Source organism: Rattus norvegicus, chromosome 1 (assembly GCF_036323735.1).
Source record: "Rattus norvegicus strain BN/NHsdMcwi chromosome 1, GRCr8, whole genome shotgun sequence".
In the NCBI taxonomy this organism is placed as follows: Eukaryota; Metazoa; Chordata; class Mammalia; order Rodentia; family Muridae; genus Rattus; species Rattus norvegicus.
In genome coordinates this window covers 181,100,140-181,125,157 of record NC_086019.1, presented here as the reverse complement: position 1 = coordinate 181,125,157, position 25,018 = coordinate 181,100,140, and the positions used below count along the sequence as shown (strand labels likewise).

General features: G+C 47.0%; 1 protein-coding gene and 1 long non-coding RNA gene across 2 annotated transcripts in view; one reads left to right on the top strand and one right to left on the bottom strand.

The window, feature by feature from the left end:
* Xylt1 (xylosyltransferase 1) overlaps positions 1-25,018 on the bottom strand; it is a 282,826-nt gene that overhangs the window by 235,890 nt on the left and 21,918 nt on the right.
* On the top strand, positions 14,781-18,744 carry LOC134485167 (uncharacterized). The gene is made up of 2 exons (XR_010063138.1): positions 14,781-15,092; positions 17,556-18,744. It is a non-coding gene; the product is annotated as an uncharacterized LOC134485167 (long non-coding RNA).

Genomic DNA, 25,018 nt, shown 5'->3' with positions numbered 1-25,018 from the left:
GCCTGCCACCAGGTCATCTTCATCTGAAAACCTTCCAGAGCTGGCCGTCCACTCTCAGGGACATGTCACATCTCTTCACCATTCTTTGTAAAGTTAAGCCCCCTCCAGAGAAATGTGTGAGGCAAATTATTCTGATTTTCTAAGGTTCTAGCACAGGGTGGGAGTGCCCCACAGACCCCACTGTGCTTGCCGTTCACTGTGTTGTGTTCGGAAATGGCAGCTAAAGCCCAGTTAAGAGCTGCGAACTTGGCTGAGAAGCAAATGTCAACCCAGAACGTCAATTTACTGCATGAATTGGTCTCTACTTCAACAGCTGAATCTTTCAGAGAGTATGCAAAGCTTAGGGTGCCGGGAGAGCTGGCCCCAGCCAGATCCCTTCGCCCTGGGTCCTGTACAGACTCCTGGAACAGACAGCGGGCAACTGTTCTTGAACAGCTTCAGTACATGTGCCCCCATCCCCACACTGTAAAGCCAGACTCTGCCTTACTTTAACTTTACAAACAGGTCACCTCGGGAGAGCAAGCATCCCATCAAGCACTAGGATTCCATGAAGATCATGCGAGTGGTGTATTTTGAACTTAGCAGAACACCTGAACCCATATTCCTCACAGATTTTCCTGTTTCCCAATTTCTTTTTTCCCCCATATAATATAGTCTGTTTATGATATCCCCTCCCCCAGTATCTCCCACCCAACTCCAGGCCTCCTTCTCTTTGGAAAACAAACAGGCAAACAGAAAATGCAACTAAAATAGATTTTTTAAAAGGGGGGGGGAGCAAACAAAACACACACACACACAAAGGCAAAAAAAAAAAAAATCCCCACAAAATCAGACGTATTAGTTTACATGTTATTCTACATATTATGATATACAAGCCAAAGTCTAGTAAGACATAAAACGACCAAACAAAGGCATGTATGATAAAATATCTACGAAAACTTCAGTAAGTTCCCTCTGTGTTGGCCATCTATCACTGAGCATGGGGCCTGCTCTTAAGTGTGGTTAACCTTCTCAGTGAGGCTCCACTGGGGAAAACTAAATTTTCCTTTGCAGGGTGTCAGTTGGAGATACCCTCTTGGTTAGTGATGGGAGACTCGTGCTCACCTTCCCTTCACAGAGCTGTCTGACTTGGATCTGTGCAGGCCTTGTGCACGCGGCCTGTTTCCGTGAGTTCGTAAGTTCCTATGTGCATAGCGCCTGCTTGTTTGGAAAGGTTTCTTGTGGTTATCCGTTCCCTCTGATTCTTATAATCCTTTCCACCTTTGCTGCCTCTTCCACAGAGATCCCTGAGGGGAGGGCTTGATGGAGTTATCAAGAACTCTAAGTTATACTTAGAACCGAGTAACTGAGTGTTCTAAAACCTCTCACTTTCCACTTATCCAGCTGTGGGTCTCTGTGTGTTAGTTCTCATACACTTGCAAGAGGAAGTTTCTCTGATGATGGTTGAGCAAGACACTGATCTATGAGTCATTTTATTGCTATATTGCTTTACCAGAAAAATAATCGGTTTTCCCCTAGGCCCATAGTTTATCCAATCATAGGCGCTTGAACAGTGTCCGGCATAAGTTCCACCTTGTGCTGTGGGCTTTAAATCCAATCAGATAGAGATTGGTCGCCCCTACAACTTCTGTGCCAGCATTGCACCAGTGAACCATACAGACAGGTCACCACTGTAGATCAAGGCATTGGTTGGTGTTTTGTTTTCTCCTCTGGTAATGTGCCGAGTACCTTCCAGTACCATGAGCACTAGTTAGTAGGGCTGAAGGCTCTCCTTAGGCAACAGCCTGACTTCTATGGGTTCAGTAAGATATGTAAGTGTTGCTTCATCACAGGGCCCTACCATCAGTTTGTGGAGAGCAACCAGTAACCTCGGCAATAGCCTGAGTGATTTACAGACTTCGATGAAGTCCCTTTGGCCAACGACTCCACTAGATGTAACCCATTCCTGACCCTTGTAGTTTTACGTGGTGACAAGCAACTCCATCTGGATTTCTTTCATACGTGTATGTATTTTAATAAGCTTCTACAGCAGTGGCTTCCATATGACCCGTCAAATGGTGCTCAGTGTTAGGTGTCCTTCCTTGTTCTCTCTCTCTACATTCTTCTTCTCTCTTCCAGTCTCACAATTTCAAGCAGGCGTGCATTTTGATCAGATCTACTCTCCGCGTTCTCTCCCCTCCAAACTCCTTCTCTATCCCATTACATTTTTGTATAAATGTATTATTCTGTCACAATAATAAAATCCCTGAGGCTAGATAATTTCACGAAGAAAAAAAGTCTATTTGGATCACAGCTCTGGGGGCTCAAGGTGCTGAAATCAGCTTGTACTTTTACAACAATTTTCATATGAAAAATAACCAGGCATCTGATAAAAACTACTTCTTTGTTCTTCCATCAAGAGCCTCCTCCCATCTCCTAGCATTAACACACAGAGGATCAAGCTTCTCCTAATACATGAGACTTGGAAGAACAACACCAAACCCATTACAGTTACAGATCCCGGAGGGAAAACACTTCCAGTCATAGTAGTTAACTATAAACACACACACACACACACACATACACACACACACACACACACACACATACACACACACACACACACACGATTCTTCAGTATCTCTGAAGTTTCTAAAAATCTCTACCTTCTAGCCAGTTAGATCCCAGCCACCACAAAAGAAGCATCCCTCCTCCGAGGGCATCAAACTGTGAGGAACTCCAGCAGGAAGAAAAGACACAGCACCGAGAGAAACAGGGGTCAGGAGAAGACACCAGACAGGAGGATGCAGAGGCCAGCTCAGAAGATGGCCAGCAACAGAGAGCCAACGCGAACCTCCCAGCAGAGCCCTCCAACATCCTGCCCAACAAAGCCCTGCATTAAACAAAAGGGAACACCCACAACCTAAAATTCCCAAACCCAGACCTTATGGAATAACTATCTGTATAATGGCATGATTTTGAAACATCCCACACCTGGCCTCTAAAAATGTGCTCCAGTCAAAACACAGGTGCACAGAAACCATCGTGTAACATTACCTACAGGCTACATGTCAGAGGAACACAAATGACCTTCACACTTAGACGTGGGTCCCATCCCCAAGATGGCTCATTACATGCAAATGGCTCCAAATCTGAAACGAATAAGCTGTCTGGGTGTGGTAGTGCACACCTGAATCCTGCTTTTAGGAGTCAGAGGCAGGGGGGCTCAATGAACAAACTCTTAAATACTTTTTCAATAATCATTTAAATATTGATGTGTATTAGGAGGAAATGGGCTTCATTAACGTCATTTTTCTGGATGTCATAGCTTAGCCTGATACTAAGTAAAAGTTAAGTAGATTTAAAATAAAAAGCAGCCACGGGTGGGGAGCAGGAAGATGAAGAACAGAGAGAGAATATGGCACCAGGGTACAGCCCTTCCTCTCACTCACACAGAGGATAAGGACACTAACCACCCAGCACACAGAACATTGCCTGCTCCCTCCTCTCCTATGGCCCTGTATGGTGCTGGTCTCTACCTTGAATGTGGCGCTGGCTTCATTAGACTATGATCAAGGTCTAAAAGTTGGATATAGATGCCCCAAGTTGGTGGGGAAGTTCTCCAGTCCCTAATTGATGAAAGGCCCTTTGTTCGATGTTCACAGGAAACCAGTCCCACAGAGCCCACTCAGGGCTCTTAGCAACTGTGCTTCATTCATCCAGTGGCTGTGGCCGGGCCTGTTGTTCCATCCCTAGCAGAGCTTACAGAGCTCAGACACCATGGCCACCCTCCAGGCAGCAGCACTCTGACTTGGGAAGCGATAAGAACAGCTTTACTATGCTACTTCTTCCCTGGGCTGACTTGCCAGGTAGTCCTGTAACCTGATCCCAGCTCTCCCTGGGCACTTGGCCTTGAACTCTGCTTCCAGTGCTCTGCAGGAGACAAGGAACAAGCATGGTGGGCTTGGCAGCCTCCAGCTGGACAGAAGATGATCGGGAAGCACATGCTATTCACCAGGCACTTCTGATGCCACACCGTACATCAAGGGAAACTGAGCTCCGGTGTGTGTGGGGTTTCCATTCTATACACAAGGAGATGGGACTAGGTACAGAAAAGGTTGTTTTGGACGGAGATAAACCTTATGGCAACAAGGCAACCAGAGGGGAGGAGCTGGCATATACAGTCAGTAGGCCAAAGATGCCCACTTCATGCCTTTATACATAGTTTCATGGACACACATCTGCACACTGATGCCTGTATTGCCTTTGGCTGATTGTAAGCAACAAGGAGGAAGGCCTTCTTATCTTCCTCAGAAGATAAATTTTAAGTGAGAAGCAGAATGATAAGGAGTTAGCCACGCCAGTATCTTCAGTAATAGTTCTACAGAGAAAGGGCAACAAGCATTAGGACCTGAAGTGGGAACCCTCCCCCACCCCCCGGGCAGCAGCACTCACGTAGAAAGCTAGGTACACTGGGCTAGCAAAGATGGTTCAGGGGGTAAAGTTTTATCCTCATAACCCACAGGTTGAAAGAATGACTTTCACACTGTACATGTGTACCAGGATATGTACAAAGTCAAATACATGCACACACACACACACACACACACACACACACACACACACACACAGAGAGAGAGAGAAAGAGAGAGAGAGAGAGAGAGAGAGAGAGAGACAGACAGACAGACAGACAGACAGACAGACAGACAGAGGCCAAGAGAAGCCAAATGCCAAATACTGGAGCATGTGAAGCCTATCTCTAACCTTGGCTCTAGGGAGGCAGAGAGGGTTGATCCCTGGGTCTTGTTGGCCAGCTGCTCTCTCCAAATTGGTGAACCCATAGTTTGGAGAGGGCCCCATCTCATGAATAAGGTGGAAATGGTTAGGTCTGAAACCATTGACATATCCAAGTGGACCTGGCCACCAGGGTCTCTCAACATCCCGCAGTCCCTACCTGTTACAGGGCATGCCTGGCATACCTACCCTAAACTTCTCCACCCTTCCCTAAATAGTCCAGCCATTTCGGCTACCTAGCCCTTTCTTCTACTCTATTTCCCTCCTGGTCTTTTGGCCCAGGCCTCCTCCCTTGGTCTGCAGCTCCTCTCTCCTCTCCTTCCCTACCTCACATGGCCATGTTCACTCTGAACTCTCCCAGATGTGCCTGCCTCTGGCTGTTCTCTCCCCCTTATCAGCAATAAACCTCCTCCACCATGTTTATCAGCCATGCCTTTTCCTTTCTTCTTTCTTTTAATCATCCATGTGCTGCCCAAACCCAGGACCAATCATGCCCTGGCTTTTTGGTTTCTTTGTACCATGCAGAAAGCAATTGGGAAGGATACCTAGTGTCAACCTGTGGACTCCGCATGCACCAATGTATGTGCACACAAAGGCGTGCTTGGCAGGTCCACCCAGAACTGTTTCCTTGCCAGAACCTTTCCTCCGAATTGCTCCAGCCCCAATTCTGCACTCCAGGCTAACCCAATTGCGCAGGCAAGATGCTTCCAGGCTTGCCCAGTCAGCAGCCCATAGTGTGTCTCACTCAGGCCACTGTTTATTTAAAAGAGACTCACATCATGTTGGGGAAGGAACTATTCGCTTGAAAATCACATTGAATATTCCTGTTATTGGGACTTAGTTTAGATGCAATCAATGCATTATGCATGTGCATGCACGTGTGTGTGCAGGTGCACATGGAAGCCAGAGGACAATCTAAGTGTTGTTCCTTAAGGACCACGTTGAGACATACACTCTCATTTTGACCTGGGGCTCACCTGCTAACCTAGGCTGGCTAGGCAGCAAGCCCAGAGATGCATCTGTTTGAAAGTCCCTAGTGTTGGGATTAGAAGAGAGTGCCCTGCTTGGCTTTTCACTTGGGTGCTGGGGAATCAAACTCAGGTCCTTGTGCTTTTGCAGCAAATACTCCCCTGACTGAGGTAACTAACTCCCCAGTATAATAAATGCATAGTTTAAAAGGTTCACCTACCTAGCACCTAAAATCATCCCAGCTATAAGAAACAGTGGCTCAGGCTTCAAAGCTGCCCTGGAACCTGGTGACTTCCCATCCAGTCATTTTCGTGCCTAGAGCAGCCTAAGCTGGAGTCTGACAGAGCCTAAGTTCTGCTGTTCACCCGCTATTTGTTGGGACCTCAAACAGCTCTCCACCAGATAAAGGGATGTTGTGAGAAACCAGAGCTGGGCGGGACTTGGCCCATACCCAATACACAGCAGATGCTCTACAAATGACCATAGCACTAATTGCAAACCCATCATTAACTAAAGTCATAATTATGTTCGCACATGTCCTTTGATCTCTCAAAAGGTGCTAAAAGCATCTTAGAGGATTTGAGCTTCTGATCCCTCTGCATTCCCATCTGCATAACCACCTATGAGCCGCCCCCAACCCCATCCCATTGCCCAGGGACATCGGGAAGAATGGCAGTTTTCTGCTGGCCTCACCAAACTAGGTCCCCCTATTCTTCTTTCTTTTATTTTGTGTTTCCAAAGGCCTCCAGATTAACCACCATCCAGAGGGGAGGGGGAGAGAAATTACAACAAATGTTCCTCACATCAGTCCTGCTGAGTGGGGAGGCAGTACTCAGATTCAATCAGCTACCTGCAGGGTCACAGGCTGCAGTTCCTGCCAGCCCTGATCCAGGAAGCAATCCAGATGCAAAGCTTCCCAGAGTGGCCTGTGGCCTAAAAACCGCAATAGCTCAGGGACATCAAATCCGAACCCAGACAAGACAAAGGTATCATCTTCTACGGAGAAATTAATTACCTTAAGACATAAGGTGAGAACATGGTCCTTAACCAGAGGGATTCCAATTTTCTCTTTGAAACCTTCTCTGCACAAGCAGATTTGAGTCTCTTGTTTTGTTTAAGAAGTCATTAAAACAGCTCAGGAGACGTCTCTGTGAGTAAAACTCTTGTATGCATGAGGACCTGAGTCTGCATCTCATAACCCATGTAAAGCCTGATGAACTAGCAGGCATCAGCAACCCAGCACTCCGACTGTGAAATGTGAGGCGGAGACAAGGGGTCCTGTCAGCTCCTGGGTCAGCAGGCCTTGCGTATACAGCAGTGAACACTAGACCCTGTTTCAAACAAGATGGAAGGCCTTCCCTCTGACTTCCATAAGAAGGGGGGTCACATCACTTGGGTTTCCTCTTTACACGGACTGCTTAAGTGCTAGGTATGCTAATTTGCTGGGAGGGGGATACTTTGCAAAACAAAAGCAAGTGATTTGCAGGGTGGGGGTAAGGTAGGGAGACAATTCCATGGTAAGAATGTGTGACCTACCGCCACTCCCACTTATGTGTGTGCACGTCACGTACACATACACTCGCAAAGCCATGGAACACCTAGATTAAGTATTATTTCTAGGGGTGTGTGTGTGTGTGTGTGTGTGTTTGTGTGTGATGCGATAATCAATCTCATGGACTGGGTAAAGGGCCTGGACTTCTCCAATGACCTGCATGCCATCCAATCCCTGAGTCTGAAACAGAAGAGAAATGGGGGAGGAGCTTTCCCTTTCACTGCCTCAGGAATAAAGCTGGAACACCCAGTTTTCTCAGGTCTCAAGATCAGGGTTGACATCATCAGTCGTTCTGGTTCTCAGACCTTTGGACTGAGACTGGAGCTCATGACCAGCCTCCCTGGGTCCATAGCCAGCTGGGCAAATACCCTGAGACTTCTTTAGCCTTTGTAATTATGTAAGCCAATTCCGTTAATAAACTTATGTCTGCACAGCTGTCCATTTCCCTCCAACAAACATGCTCCTCCACCCATGTGTACACACACACACACACACACACACACACACACACACACAAGCACGAGAAAGAGAGAGAGAGAGATCCCCTTTTATTATCCACAAGACATTCATCCCTTACATATACCTGCATATGATTTACACACACACTCTCTGTTCTTCTGATCACTTATTGGTTACTCATTCTACCCAATATCTTGTAAGTGCTGTGCAAATAGTCACTATCTTCTATCATTTAGGAAATAACCTTAAGGAAAAGATTTAACATAATGCCAACTCTGTAATAATTGCAAAATTGGAAAACTAAATTAAAAAACATAACAATGTATATATTCACATATATATATGAATAAGCAAAAGTGAGTTTATCCCAGAGAACCATTCTCTGGCATCACCTGACCCTCTGCTCACTGCTCCCCTGTTGCTAAGGTCAAATCCCAGACAAAAGCATCTTAAGGAGGAAGGGTTCCTTCTGGCGCACAGTAGGGTGACAGGTGGGGAAGGGATGGCTGGTGGGAGGAGTGAGGAGCTGGCCACACTGCACCCACACACACTCAGGATGCAGAGGGGAATGAATGCTGCCACTGGCTTCAGTCTGGGATACCAGCCCCTGGCATGCTGCCAGGCACATCGAGGGTGGGTCTTCCCACATCAACTAACCCAATCTATATAGTCCCTCATGGGCATGCTCAGAGTGTGGCTTCTATGGTGATTCTAAATCCCATCAAGTTGACAATCAAGATTAACTTTCACAGACTCTGTAGGTCACGTGGTCACTGTGAAGACTCCTCAATCCAGCAGGTATGATGCCTTGTAGCCATCAGTAATCCATGTTGAATGAGCATGGCTACTTTATTGGAAGAAGCAGAGCGCCGTCTACATTGGCCTTGGGGACACATTTTGCACACCCTTGACTTTGTGAGCAATACTTAGCACAAGTATGTGTATCACCCAGTGCTTTTATGACCACAGACTTTGGCTTGGCAGATCTTGGGTGGAGCCTGAGAATCAGCAGTGCTAGCAAGCTCCCAGGCTGACGCTGCAGCAACTCAGACCTTAAGTAGCACAAGAGAACGCTCTTCCCCTCAACAAAAAGCAGAAGATCTACTTCATCTAAATCTACTAAAACCCAAGTTAAGAAGTGCTTAGCAGAAGTCGGCCTAAAAATGTAATTTATTTTATCATCACCCAAGAAAAGAGTTGTGCGATTTAAGCCCATCTTCCAATGTGGACGCCATGTCATTGTTGATCAAGGGTGGAACTGTCATTATCAGAAAGCAAAAAGTTTTTAAGCACTGCTGTGCATCTTCTGGTTACAGCAGCCAACAGTGAGAGATCAATGCAGGTAAACAAATGCATTCGAAGGTGGGCACTAAGCTAAATCTCATCACCTGATAAACGCTAAATTAGCAACAGTGTGGACCTAAGCATCTTCTACGAAAGTGAATCTTTCAGATTGCTGGGACCACTGCCAGCAAGGCCAGCTTGGGAGAGGTAGCAGGAATAATGACTCTGAATCATTCTGGGGTCTAGAAGCGCCGACTTGTGCTAGAGAAGTTTCTATAAGACCAGAGCTGAGGAACCTCCCGGCATTGCTGCCAAGACCCTGGGCCAACCCATTTCCCTCAGGAAGGTGCCAGCTTTTAGGTCTCACGCACAGCCCTCCCTAAGTCTTCCTTCCTTCTACTTCATAGTAAAATGAGAACCGACAATTCCACTCAGGGACTGACTGGCTGATGGTTCTTGAATGATGTAACCAACTTTGGAAAACAGTTCAATGGTTTAAGACAAAATAAACGCAAATTTGCCATATGACCTACAATTCCACTTCCCACAGTCGACTGAAGGGACATAGACAGGCAACCGTCCACAGCAACAGGACGCACAACAACAAAACGGCTATACCAGGTGTGCATCAGGTATTGCATGGACAAGTATAACATAACCTGTGAGATACGCACAAGTCTCACAAGTCTCACTGTCAGAGACAAAGCCAAGGGGGTGCCACCGGGGCATGGGCTTCCCTTTTGAGGAAATGTCTAGAATGGAACTTGAGGTCAAAGGCAGTGAGTGACTTGTTGCCTGGTAATAACTCAGATAGGCATAAGAAATCTTACTATGCTGGTAAAACCATCCTAAATCTAGCATTTGGTGATGGGTGCTCAGCTCTTTGAGTTGACTATCCTAGACAAGACATAAAATGTATAAATTGCACAGTCTATAACCCAAACCTCAGCACGTCTGCTCTCTGGATGATAGGCTGGGGCTGTAGCTCAGTGACATAGCATTGCCTATGCTGTGTGAGGCTCTGAGTTCAATCCCCTCACTGAAATGGGAGAAGGAGAGAGGGAGGGAGGGGAGGAGGAAGGAAGGGAGGGAGGGAGGGAGGGAGGGAAGGGGATGGCTGAGTTCTACGTTCTCATTCCTTTTCTAATTTTGCTATACCAGTTATTAATCCTACAAATTTACCAGTTACTACCCAACGAAAGGCACATTGACTTTCCACATTAAAACTGAAGTAAGGACTCTGTCTCAGATGAATGCCTTGACGTTTTGATGGTCAATGCTCAACTCACCTGCCGCCAGAACACACAGGGCTCTGACACACAGCACATCAAACTCCAACTTAACTGGAGACTTCAGCTTGAGAGACCTGGCCCAGATGGACCCAGGCACGAGGCTCATGAAGCAGGAGTGAGGCTCCCACTCCACTGGCTGTACTGATGGAAAAGCAAAAGAAAACCTGCCAACCCAGGGTCATGTTTGCCATGCCCATCACACACACACACACACACACACACACACACACACACACACACACACACACACAAGATACTTTCACTCTGGAAAGGGAATCTGCAGTTACACTTACATCTGGATGGGTGCACAAGAGAATGAAGTCAAGGAGAACAGAGCTCTAAGTTGCTTCATTACTGCATAACTTCCTATGGAAAAGCAATGGTTTCCGTTAATGGGAAAAAATCATTAAAAAGAACATAGGTAAGGCTAGGAGGTGTGATCTAGAAGACACCTCTATTGTGGATCTTCTTTCCACCAGCTTCTCTCTCTCTCTCTCTCTCTCTCTCTCTCTCTCTCTCTCTCTCTCTCTCTCTCTCTCTCACACACACACACACACACACACACACACACACACACACACACGGCTTGCAATGGCTTAAGTCATCTGGGTGCTGGGACAGAAAACAAGCCCACAAGACTGCGAAACTGGGGCTCTTCTGAGCCATGGTGACTCCTTTGCAGCCAACGGTATCTGGTGAGGAGTGCCAGCCTCATACAGAGGCCTGTAATCTCCTTCTCCCTTCTTATTAAAAAGGAAAATTATCTGAGATAGCGCAGAGTACCCCACGATCTGGCGTTTCTTTCACTTTCTCTCTTGCTGGTCTTTCCCACTGAAGAGTTGGATAAGCTTATCATGAGCAGGCAAACTACGACTTAGCTTTGATCCCTTCCAGAAATCCATTTGGCGCCTTTAACATTTCATTTGGCAGACTGAATCCTGGACATGCCTTTATGGGGTTGGGTTTACTCTTAACTGAATATTGCTTAAATCCCATTACTGTGTCCGCTTCACTGTGTTTGGGGTTTTCTGAGCCAGGGCTTTATCTGAGTGGACAGCCCTGGGGTGACCCTCTCTGAATCGGAAACCGTGTCCTCTGCCCACCATTGACTTTTGAAGATTGTCACAAAGCTATCAGTGCCACTGATGTTTCAGGAAACATTTTGCTGGGTGCATGCATCCATTCCACACTGAGGCACACCCCAGACTTCGAGGAGACACCACAGCATGTTCACATCCACACACAAGGATCTTTCCAGAAACCACCTCACTCCACATCCATCCATTCTCATCCATCCTGGCAATAGCCAGGGAGACCTGTGAGTTGACAGATGTCTTTTGCTTTAACCCTGAAGTGGGGGGCAAAGAGGTACGAGGCTCGTCATTACTTGTGAAAATGGAAACCTCATCAAGAAAAGTGAGTAGAGGGACAATAAGGTAAAGATCTGGTCAGAGGCATTACATAAGCCTGTTTCCTTTGACTCAAGGGTCCACTTTCTTTAGAAGTGCATGAGTGTGTGTACGCATGGGCAAGGGCATGCATTTGTGCAAACATTGGCACGCCCACCAGAGATCCTCCTGCCTCCATCCCCCAGCCCCGGGATTACAAACATGCTGCCACATCTTCCTTTTTTACATGGGTTCTGGGAATTGAACTCAGGTCCTCGTGCTCCCTTGCCCTCAACAATTTAATAGATGTTAGCGGCGCTGACTATACTCCATAGATGCATGGTCATTAATGAAGATAAAAGGCAGTCATATGAGAGGCCTTGTGGTGCACACAGTAGGTGCTCAATGGTGCTTGGCTGCACATTCATGGCAAACCTATCCATCTCTGCTGGTCATTCCCTCTCACACGGCTAGAGAGGCCATTGGAGCAGCGAGGGAGGGTTGGCACACATCAAGTGAACTCAAGACAAAGTTGTCCATGTGGAAAGACCATCCAGTTGAGTACACTTTTGAGTTTCCTGGGGTCTGCCCTGGAGATGCTCAAGAAACTCTGTAATCACAGACCACACAGATTACTCCAGATAAGGCAGAAATGCAAGTGAAAAGACACACAGGAATCAGGCTCTTCAACCTAGTAAAGAGGAGGACCCTCTGTCCTTCTAGAACCTTCTCTGTTCAAAGCAAACTCCCTTCCCCAGCCTTGTGCTGCAGTGCCTTACTACTGTCTCCTACCACACAAGTGAGGTTTTTTTTTTGAAGACAGAGGCAGCTGCTGTAAAACTAGACGCCCGTGTGACAGGGCCCTCTGAGCTATTTCAGGCTCTGTCCCTGTCTGAAGGCGGCTGTGGTTTTGGTTACATCTAAGTTTGGCTTCAGAGATTGGGGAGGTAAAGGTCCCGGAGGAGGAAAACAAATCTCGGACTCTTTACTGGTACATCCAACTCACCCTATGAAGCATCTTACAAAGCTCTTGCTATGTACTGGCAAGATCCAGCGGCGGGCAAAGGAAAATCCAGTATGCTAAAATACTCACGGCAGACTGGGACACGCCCCAGCACAGAGGTCTGAGTTAAATCCCCAGAATCCACATGGGGAGGGGGGTGGCAGAGGGGGGCCAGGCAGGTGTGGTGGCATGTGCTTGAAATGCCAGCAGTGGGAGGGCAAAGAGAGAGAGACCTTGGAGACTTGCTAGCCAGCCTAGCTAGCTGACTTGGCATTTCCTGGTCAGGAAGTGAGCCTGTCTTGATAACACTAGGTGATCAGTGCCTGAGGAATGAGAGCTGCGGTGGTCTTCTGGCCTCTACAAGCACGCACACAACTGGGTGTAATCACCTGTTTACACACAGAGGCTAATGGCTTCGCCAGGACTCAGTCTTCTGATGATTCTTCTGAATTTTTCTCCTCATATCTGCCCATGAGCAGCTGAGGACATTAACTCATTAACATACCCATTAACTGACCTACTACAAAACATACAAAACATAGATGGCCTGGTTCCTTTCCTCCTGAAGGCATGGGCGTGATGGTACACACATTCTCCCCATCTCAGAGTGAAATGCCAGAAGTTCAGAGAGGTGAAGCGACCTGACTGAAGCCATGGAGGCAGGGAAGAGGTGGATGGAATCAAACCTCAATACTGTCTGCTTCTAGATCAGTGGTTCTCGATCTTCCTAACACTGAGACCATTTAATACAGTTCCAACATAAAATTACTTTCACTGCTATGTCAGAACTGTAATTTTGCTACCATCATGAACCATAACATCAATATCTGATAGGTAGGATACCTGATATGCAACCCCAGTGAAAGGTAGCCCCCACACACAGAGGGGTCCAGACCCACAGGTTGGGAACCATTGCTCTAGAGTCCTGCAGCCATTATACCCTAACCTTTTCAGTTGGCTTGGGGCTCTGATTGACACCACCAGCTGCCAAGCCCCACAGTTAACACACAGTAGGGATGGTGTCAGTGTTTGCTAAAATTGGGCTTGATCTTGTTATTTAAAGCTCCTGTGATCACATTCAGCTTCTAAGCTATGGGGGAAGAATGAGGTCACTCTATAAAAGTGGAAAGCAGAAATGGACCCCAGTGGGGGAGGGAGGGGTTCTTGGAGTTAGGGATAGCAATGAATTTCCAAACAACCCCATGGCCTCCATGCTCTGTAGGGAATGAGATGCACAGAGAACTGGGAAGCAGCCCAGAAGTCCAATTTCAGTTCAGCAACACCTGATGTGCCTGACGACACTCACACACAGAGGACAGGGAGTCACACAGCTCAGGTCGCAGCAGGAAGAATGAAGCCTTAGTCTTTCTACTTTGGAAAACCTAGAGAAAGGTCCAGAAAGCCTTGAATGTAGAAACTCTGACAATCATGGTGGGAATGGTTAATCTTGTCTGAACCTTTCGAGGAGAGTCCTGATGGATGGTCTCTGTGTGTTTGCTCATTAAATCCTGGGAGGATCCTTTTGTGCAGACAACACACGGATCCATTTTACAGACAGGAAAACTGAGAGCAGGCAAGCTCTGCACTCAGACCATCCTCCCATAGGTTTCAGTGGTCAGGTTACATTTGTAACATTTTACACAAAGAACACCAAAAATTATGCCAAGGCAGGAGGAAAAAAAATGCTTGCCAAAATTATAACTTCTTAGACAGAGGCAGAGCTCTGGAGACATCTGGGCCAGTGTGGGGAGCTAGCAGCCTGCTTTCTACTAGGGTAGCCACAGAAACCTACTTCCAAACTCAGCGTCCTTCTCCTACAATCTTATTTGGCTCCACAAAAACCAGAAGGCATCTAGGGACAGGAGATTTTCATCTCAGCCAAGTGTTTTTGGAGCTGTGCCAAGAAACTGTCCCCTGAGCTGCCAGTGAGCACCATGTCACCTACATGTACTTGGGGTGTGATGATACCCACAGAGCAAGGCAGCACCACTTCCCTCTTGGAGCAGCGCCCCGAGACACATCACCAGCCCAAGCAGGCTGCCGGCTCCTTCCTTCTCCTGGGGAAAGAGCACACATGGCAAAAAGAAGGCTTCAAAACCTGTTCCCATCTACCATTTCTAGAAAGTCATTCTTGGAGGCAGGAGAACCTTTCCGAAACACGTGGAAATATAAATCTGGCAGATTGTGAGAATCCGGCAGAATAATTCCCTCCTCCATCCCAGACTTTTAACGTCATTTCCTCGAAGCCAAATTGGCCTCCTAGCGTCTGCAGCAGCTAAGGGGCCGAGTGTCGCAGCTGTCTGGAGAGCTGCCTTGGGAAGGCGCACCCATACCTACCAACAGGATCCTTGAAGCAAAAGTGCCAGAGAAAGGTAAATGCTCAGCGGAAAGGCTCACACACCCAAGAACATTTTCACAAAAATTGATGAAGAAATGGAATGCCCTTCAACTGTGCAAAAGGAGCAGGGGGGAGCTCGGAGCTCAGGCTCCAGCCTACGCTCAAAGAAGCCAAGAGAGGTCGGGTGTGGCTCAGTGGCAGAGCAGCAGCCTGGCAGGCCCAAAGCCCTGGGTTCCCAGAACTGCAAAATGGGGAAGAAAAAGGAAGAACGAAGAGGAGGGGGGCATGGGAGGGAGGAAGGAAGAGAGGGAAAGGGAGAGAAATGGAGCTGAGAGAGGAGAAGGGACAGAGGAAGAGAGGGAGAGAGATGGGGGAGGGGAGGAAAAGGAATAAAAGAGGAGGGGAACAGAAAAGAAGTGAGAGAAATGAAGAGAGATTTAAACAGGTCTGTGTTCTAGAGAGGGGGAATGAGGGAGAAGAGAGAAAGGGAGAAAGGAGATGGAGAGAAAAGTAAAAATAGAGGGCCCGCAAGGGAGGGGAGAGAGAAAATGAAAGGAGGAAGGAGGAAGAGGAGGCAGAGGCACAGGAGGAGAAGGAAGAGGAGGCAGAGGCACAGGAGGAGAGAGAGCCAGAGAGAGCCCTAGGATGAGGCAATGGGGGAAGGGGTGGACTGGCGAGAAGACAGGCACTGCTGCCACAGTGGAAGTAGAAGGTAGCTCTGGCTCACTTGCATCTGCGAGCAGTGAGCACTCTTTGCAGTTGAGTCAGAGATGGACAGAGTGAGTGGCTAACACAGGACCAGCCAGTGTGCAAGCCTTGAACACACCTTACTCGTGAGCGCCCAAGGGAGCAGCTTTTGAGTGTTTTGTTTTAGTTTGTCTTAGGTCCTTAAAGTCCTGCCTTCATTCAGAATTTCTCCTGGAGTTCCTATTTCCTCTTGTTCTTCTGTATCAAGTGCTCTAAATAGCAATGGCAGGAATAGATAATGAGTGAGATTAAGCCTTCCCTCAGGAAGTCCCTTGCTATAGTAAGTGGCAGATAATGGCTGGAGATAAAGATAGGATCATATCAAAAAGGAAGGATAAAGATCCAGCCTTCTGCAACGGCCCTCCACACATGATCCAAAAATGAACTGTGCAGATTAAATACCCAAAGTTTGTAAGTCCGCTTTGCCTGCCCACGCTGGGCCATTTAATTCTGCGCTAACTGGGTAACGGGTTCCCAGATCTTTGGTTAAATGTGATTCTGGTGTTCGTGAGGGTGTTTCTGGATGAGATTATCACTTACAGTAAACCCATGTTTATTCATCTGATTAAGTGAAGTAGCCTGCCATGCCTAACAGGGGTGTGTCTCTCCCAATCAGTGGAAGTCCTCACAGAGTAAAGAGGCTACCTGGGTAAGCCGGCTCTGACTGCCCAATTTCCCAAGTGTGGACACGACTCACCCCCATCTTTGGCCTAGAATTAGCTCCTCCTGTAACTGCAGGCTGAGAATTCTCAGACTGAAACAAAACATTAGCTTTCCTAAGTCTCCAGATTGCTGATGGAAACTCCAGATTGCCCGGGAAACTTCTTAGCTTCTATCATGAGGTAATTCCTAAAATTAAGCACGCCAGGTAAACAGGCACACACGTGTGCACAAACTCACACAAAGACACTGCGACACTTTACATCCCACACAGGCACACACATGTACAGACTCACACAAAGACACGGTGACCCTTTACATTATTGCAAACAGGAACACACATGTACAAAAACTCACACAAAGATGCTGTGAAACTTTACATCCTATAAACCATTCTAACTTGAATATATCTTACTCAGGAAGTGTGTTGAGTATACCAAACAGACCTAGCATCCAGGACAGGGCACTGCAGAGCACTGGCTGTTGGCTCTTGCCCCTCATGACCCCTGGGCTGGTTGGTACTATGGCTGAGGTTTCTGCCACTGCGAGGTCCAATGGGAGGACAGGCTGTTTCACTGGTCCAAGTCCAAATCCCAAACTTCGAAGTCTGCATTCTACTGAGTTACTGAATAAGTACAGCTTAGCTATTCTAGTTATCTGCTTCGTTCTATCATAGTACCTGATAGATTTTTGTGGAGCTGGAGATGGAACTCTGGGACATCATGAGTGTTGGGCAAGCACTCTAACAGAGTTCCAGCCCTGACTTATTCACATAATCTTCATAGTCTTTAAGCAAGGCCATTATACGCCAGCCTGGGTGAAGTTACGCATGTGTACACACACACACACACACACACACACACACACACACACACACACACACACACACACACACATGAATATTCCCATCTTTCAGGAGAACTGAGTGAGAACACTTTTGTCAAACTGTGATACTTGGAGCTGGCAGCCACAGGCAGATGGGAAAGAAAGGACCATGGACTCTCCCTTTGAAGGCTGTTTAAGCTGGTGTACCCCACCTTTTGTAGGTAGATCCATTGACACACTCATGTTCCTTTGTTTGGATTCCCAGGGAACTGGTGTGCTCACCTACTACGTGGGAGGGGGCAGGCGCTGCCTGCCCCAGCAAGAGCTGGGAAAACTGTAGTACCGTCCCATAGATCTTTGCGGTTCTCCCTGCTTCTCCAGCCCCTCTACAACCATTCATCTCCATTGCATCTTTAGTTATTCCAAGAACAGAAGAAAACACCAAAGCCAATGACCCTACTACATGAGCTGCTCTGTGGGCCTCGGCTTCTTCATGTAGAAGACCAGCATGTAGAGGATTCACTCTCCACGAGGTGACTAGGCTCAGTGTTCAAGACCTGAGAGTGCAGAGTTGAGGCTGACTGGTGGACCTCAGGCAGGGATCCGAAAGGACTCTGAAATAGACTAAGACTGGAGCTCATTGACATTCAACAGGCTGAACATGGGCCTGGCAAAAAGAGGATGCTCAGCCAGTGTCTATGAGACTGCCACTGTTAGTGTGGCTTATGCTATTAATATGTATTATATGTGGTGCAGTATTTTGTAATATATAAATTACTTTATTATATTATTGTATTTATCTGTTCTAGCATTCATTCCAAGTGTTAAGGAATATTTCAGACTTGGGGTTTTGTGTTTGAATATTTGAACATATATAGTGACACATACAAGTCTAAGCCTAGAACCAACCCATCAGTACCTCTCACCTGAAGCTGATACTATATAACATTTGATTTTATTTTAATTAACTGTATGCATGTGTGTCTATGGGATATGTGCACATGAGTGCAGGTGCCTCAGAGGACAGAGGGGAGCATGTATGTATGGAGTTAAAGAGGGTTGTGGACCAGCCAGTGTGGGTACTGGGAACAGAATTAGGGTCCCCTGGAAGACCTGTATGCTAGTGAGTTTTTACTGACAACTTGGTACAACCTGAAATCACCTGGGAAGAGGGAACGCCAACTGAGGAATTGCCCAGATTATATTGGCCTGTGGTCAGGGTTAGTGAACAATTGTCTTGAGTGTTGATGGTTATAAAGAGCCTAGTCCACTGTGGGCAGCACCATCCTTAGGCAGGTGGTCCTGAACTGTATATGAAAGCTAGCAGAGTAAAAGTCAGTGAACAAGCCAGCAAACAGCACTCCCTGAAGGTTTCTGCTTCAGTTTCAACCCTGACTTCCATCAATGATGAACTCTGACCTGGAAGTACAAGCCAAATAAACCTCTCATCAGTTGCTTTTGGTCATGGTGTTTATTACAATAGGAAAGCAAACTATGACAAGCAGTCAATTCTTTAATCCCTGTGGCCTCTAACCTCACCCCTACCTCAAGCACCACCTCCTCAGCCCCAGATATAACTCTCTAATAGTTGTGTCGCATGAGGCAAAGCTTTATGGTATGGGATTTTCTATTTGTAGCTTCAAAATGCTCAGATTTAGAGTAATTGTCTTAGAACTGGGGATGCTCAAACTATAATAAAGAAAATCAATTCCCTGACACTGCTGATGCTTAACTATCTAGTAAAGAGTCAGACATTACAAAATTCCTTAATACACATGCATATACATGAACACACACACACACACACACACACACACACACACACACACACACACTCCAAGTCATCTCCATAGAAATGGTGGTAACAGATTTTGGGAGGCAGTCCTGGCCATGGGGGGCACAGAGACTCAATGTAGCCAGTTTCCAGAAATGCCCCCTGGGATGGAAGCTGGCTCCCTCTGGTCACACAGTCACTCTCACACTGTCACACTGCTGTGCAGTCTAGTCTAACCAAGAAGCAAAATTCACTTGAAAAGTGAAGCCCAACAGTAAAACCAAGCACTCCTCATTTTAAAAAAAGAGAGAAGAGTAGTAAACCCAGAACTTAGCCAATTTCATCATTACTTTTTTAAAAACAAACAAACGAAGAAACAAAGGATGGCTTTGTGTAGCTCAGATTGTTAAGGATGACCATAAACTCCTGATCCTCCTGCTTTCACCTCTTGGACATGCCCAGTTCATGCCATGCTGGGGGTTGAACCTGAGGCTTCACACATGCTGGGCAACCACTTTACCAGCAGAGTCACTTCAGCTCTCACACCCCTTATTAATACTGAAACTTGCTATGTATCCCAGGCTGACCTCAAACCCGCAGTCCTCCCGTCTCAACCTTCTGAAGGCTAAGATTATAAAAATGCACCACAAATTTCAGCATTCCGGTCACACTTTCTGAATATATTCTCAGGCCACCTTATTGGTGGACATGTGCCAGAGGGGTTGTACAGCCTAGAGAAAGCCCACCAGGGAGAGTTGCATGATGGGTAAGGTAGCACTGTGTAGGTTGGTGAGAGCAGTAATCCTTGTTTGAATCCCACCTCTGCCGCATCCTCACAAAGCAATGCTGGTTAATTTTTTTTTAAGCCTCTTGGTTTCCTTAAGTGCCTTGGTTTCCTCCTAAATAAAATGGACATAGCCCTGTTATACAGAATGACTCTGGTGACTAAACTATGACAAACAGCCAGTATTCCAAGTGGCACCTAGCTACAATTAGTGGTCAATAAGCATTGGCCCTTATCCTCTGGGCACCCTCCCAGGCAGGAGTCTCAAGTGTACATGTCTCTGGTAACCCAGTCAGAACCAAGACAGAAGTCAGGATCTGAATTGCCATCTCTAAAGCAACCTGACCTTTTTATGATATTCCAAACTCCATACCACCTACTGGTATCAGTAACCAAAGCTGTCTTCCTCTTTCTAATGGTCACACCCTGTTTCACACTAGCCTCAGTAACATTAAAATAGAATGGATGCTTCTACAGAATTTCTTCCGAAATACTGACTCGCAGGTTCCTCCTCAACCCCCTACCATTGTACCTGAAAGACTCCCCCTATACAATGGCCCTTCAGCATCTACGTGTATAAGCAACACTTGAGAGGCTGGCTTGGGACTGTAGCTCAAGGAGGTAGAGCACTTGCCTATGGTTCACAAGGCTCTGAGTTCAATCCCCAGCACCCAATAAACTGGTGTGGATGGTACACACCCATCATTCCAGCACTAGGGAGATCAAAGCTCATTTGAACTACATTTAAGGTCAGCCAATTTGAGGTCAGCCTGGGATATATGAGACCCTGGAACACACAAAATCACGTAAATGGGAAATTTGACTTTGTCTGTCTGGGAGCTCACACATTTAGACTAGCTTTGAGGACAATGCTGATGAAGCTTCCTGGGGGACCGTGAAGCCACTCCTAGAGAACACATGCCCAGAGGCTACCTAGACCTTCCTACTTGGGTGTAGTGTGATCATTTAATGTGTGCACAATACCCTGTGTAGTAAGCACATCAAGGCTATTCACATTTCTCCAATCCCTGTGTCATTTATGTCAGGAACCTCTGAACAAGTAGCCTCACTCCTTCCCACTATGTAACTATGTTGGTGCCTGTTACCCAGCCTCCACACGTCCCATCCTAAGCTCCAAGGACAGCAACCATTCTCTGCTTCTATCTCCTCCCAGGGCATCTTTACCTCCCAAAGCAGTTGGATCAGAACTGACTGAGCTAATTTAAATCAGTGGCAGAGAGGTCTTCAATACCCGAGGCTGGTCCAGAGGCGATGGCTCAGCTGGTCAAGTGCTTGCTGTGAAAGGATGAGGACCAGGGTTCCATGGGAAGAGTCCATGTTATCCCAGCAAGCGACCAAACAACCAAGCACCTATAATCTCAGTGCTGGGAAGGCAGAAGCCATTTCCTGAGGCTTATTGGTCAATCGGCATAGCCAAATCAGTGAGTTCAAGGCTAATGAGAAGCCCTGTCTCAAAAAAAGTAAAATTAAATTAAATTTAAAAATTATTGAACAGCCAAGGTAGGCAGCATCTAAGGCCACTTCCAGGCCCATGTATAAATACCTACACACACACACACACACACACACACACACACACACACACACACACACACACACACACATTCTCACACACTAAACTGAGGTAATAGACTTAACCCTTACCACACCACAGAAAAATTCATGTTGGCCACTATGGACCCTCACCTGACTACTCCCAAAGCTTCCTGACTCATCTCCCTCCACCCACTCTGAACTTCTTTTGACAGCTACCAAAGCACTTAAACTAGCCAGAGGAATGTTATGTAGAGCAAGCTGAACTTGAACCTATGATTCATCTGCTTCCTTCTCCTCAGTGCTGGAACCCCAGTTGTGTTCTGCCACAACTGCCTTAGACATTTTAGCTTCTGTTGCAAGTAAGAGTCTGGAAGACATCGTGTACCTTTCATGCATCAGCCCCAGAAGTTTGCACCTTGCAAGTCCCCAGCTAGAGGGCAAAGGTTTCCTGAGCACGCTCACAGTTGGCTTGGACAGCACAAGTTCATCTTGTATTTCTCTTCCCTCCCCCCAATCCCTACAGAGAGCAGAGGACTAAACCTAAGACCTTGCACTTCCTAGGGTAGTGCTATGCCACTGAGCTAAATCCCCAATCCACATGCTGAATTCTGTCTTTCATCAGTATGCATGGAGCAGATGGATTCTTCACCACTTCCAAGCAGACCACTTCCGCACTTCAAGCACCCCAGTGGCACCCCATCAGCTAGGTTCCCTGTCTTAGCCTCACCCTTAAAGCCTCACCATTAAACTTTAAATCTGTGAGGCCTCACCTCATAGCTTACTCTGCCTTCCATATACCCCAAGTACATCCACCTTCCATCCCTCCTACCTGGTTGCCCCACTGGATACATCTTCTCCTTCAAGGGGAAAGTTGCTAACTCCTGGTGTCCTGGGCATCCCTCCAAGCTGTCCTTAGCTCACCTTTGTCATCCTTGGTCCCCAGCTTCTTTCGGCATCCTAAGAGTGTGGATCATCCCCTAGACTGACCTGATTTCCATGTTGTCAATCATCAAGGCCCGTCACTCCCAGAGACTCACCATTTCTTTTAATCTGCTGGCACAGACTAAGTCCTTTATAAATACTGATGGAAATAGACCCTAGGTGAGAGGGTGAGCAAAGCTCCCACTCCAATACCCTCCATGGCACAGCACATCTACCTATCGGCATGCCCTGGCTCCCTGTGGGAATCATCTGCTAGAACTGCATCTTCCCAGGGCCTTTCTCTGTTTTCCTGGAGCACACACTCTTCTAACACCCTCACCCACATCAGGATATTCAATAAAGTTTTATTGAAACACAGCTGTGCACAGTGACTCATGCACCACTAAGCCTTCAAACTGTAAGAGTGCAGTTGAGGGGTTGCTTTGGAAATCTTGTGGCTTGTTGAGCTGAAAACAGCCTCTATCCCTTCCCCCAACAGAGTGTCTACCTGCCCTGCTGTAGAGCATTTGTGGATCCAGTAAAATGCTTCTTGTTTATGATTTGTTCTCTCCCAGCTACAAGGAAGAGACCTCTAGTTCATCAAAATATTTCATCCTTCGGCAAGCAAAAGGGCTCGGTCGGGGTGAAGATGGTTGTTACTAAGAGAAAAAACTCCAGTTTATCCCCAGGGCCTACATGATGGAAGGTGAAAACTGATTCCCAAAGTTGTCCTCTGACATCCACACATGGGCTGTGGAATGCTTATACAACAAATGTGTGTCTACTCACAAAGATGTACACACTAATTTATATATATGTATGTATATATATGTGTAGATATAGATATAGATATAGATATGTAGAATAGACATATAAAATTTATCTTTGGGTAATGCCACACAGGCGCTATGTGCTTGATAATCATTTTTTAATGAAGAATGAATGACAATTGCCCAATAGAAGATACAGTATTATTGTCACCATATTTTGCACTAGGGCCATGACGCCCCAATGATTCCAGCAGCATTAAGCAAAGTAGTATGGAAAGACCCAGGTCTTTCTGTTATAAGCAACTATGGTACCTCTGTTGTGTCTTGCCTACCCAGCCCATCTCAAACTCCCTTCATGATAAGAACTTCATGAGACACTGACACCAGTGGTACTTTAGATAAGAAAATAGTTATATGTTTGTATTTGAAAAAAAAACACATGGTTTTAGTCTACAACACCCCGGCCCACGGACTCAGATTTGACACTTGGTCCTCAACAGGTGCCACTATTTCAGATTGTGAAGCCTTCAAGAGGTAGAGCCTACCCAGAGGAACTGGGTTCCTGGGCAGGTTCTGGACATGTACATGGGCATATTATCTCTAGCTACTTCCTACCCTACTCCCACCCCCGGCTTCCTTGCCCTCCATGATGGGAACAGCCTTCACCACATGCTCCTCCCTCTCTGATGTGATCCACCAGCTGTAACTGTCAGAACCCTCTGGAACCGAGATATAAATGAACCTCTCCTCCTTAGTTTGCTTGTCAGGGAGTGAATCACGAGGACACAAAGGCAATTAAATAACAGCAACCTAGTTAGGCTTCACAACCATTTTTCCAAAGAGGGCCCTCTGAGATCCCATTACCCATACTGTGCTCTGAGGCAGGGAAGGACCGAGAGATTGATCCTACCAACACAAGCACAAGGGGCAGGGCATTGTGCCATGGGTTCAACTGTGGATCTCCATTCCTACTGAGAAGCAAGTGTTGCCTGTTCAGACACAAAACAGGCTTAGGAAGCCCAGACAGCCACATTCAGCAACCATGGTGAGTCAGAAGGTCAGTCTTGCTTCCAGAAACACCCACACCCCTCCAGCTTCTACAGCTACTCATGCAGGGAAATAGAAGGCTCAGGAGTCTCTTCAAGTCTCTCCTTTAAAGATTCAAGGTCCCTCAGAACTACACCACCTGAGACCCAAGATGGGGACTCACCAACCCTCTGTGGCAACACCCTGATCCAGTCAGAGCTCAGCTGCCCACACTGTTCCCAGAGCTAGGCCAACCACACAGTTGTCAAGCACAGGAGCCACAGCCTGGTTCTCCAGACCAGACATGAGGAGATTCAGTATCCCTGGGCTGGAGAAGGCAGCCTCACTCCTGTCTCCTTCCCCAGAGAATATGCAGATAGGACTCTCCGAAAATGCTTTTCACAACTCAGTTAGCAGGATCAATTAATTATTCACGGCCCTGCTTCTCTGCAAACTCATAGACTGTCACTGTCAGCAAGAGGGTTTCTGGACTCTGCCCAACAGCCCTGCTCAAGCTGCCAGGAGGCCTAGTGTAGATTCTGCCTTCTTTACAACCTCCGAAGCCCACCTTTCCCTGCCCAGCTCAGCAAAGGGCTCAGGGACAAATGGGAAGTCCCCAGGGAACATGTCCTAGGCGTTGTCTGCCCTAGCCTGCCTGACTCACTCAGCTCTGGGACAAAGTGTCTAACTCCATGCAATCCAAATGGGAAATAGGGCTCAGAATTCCCACCCCTATGCCAGGCTGGGGTTGGGTCTTGCAGTACAGAACCACATAGGCCATGAAAACACTGAGTTCTACAGAAGAGGGGGTGTTGGGAGGGCTGCCCAGAAACACTGCCTGTCTGCTGAATTTGAAGTCGGAGACGCTTGAGACTTGGCAAAGACTGTCAGTGCTT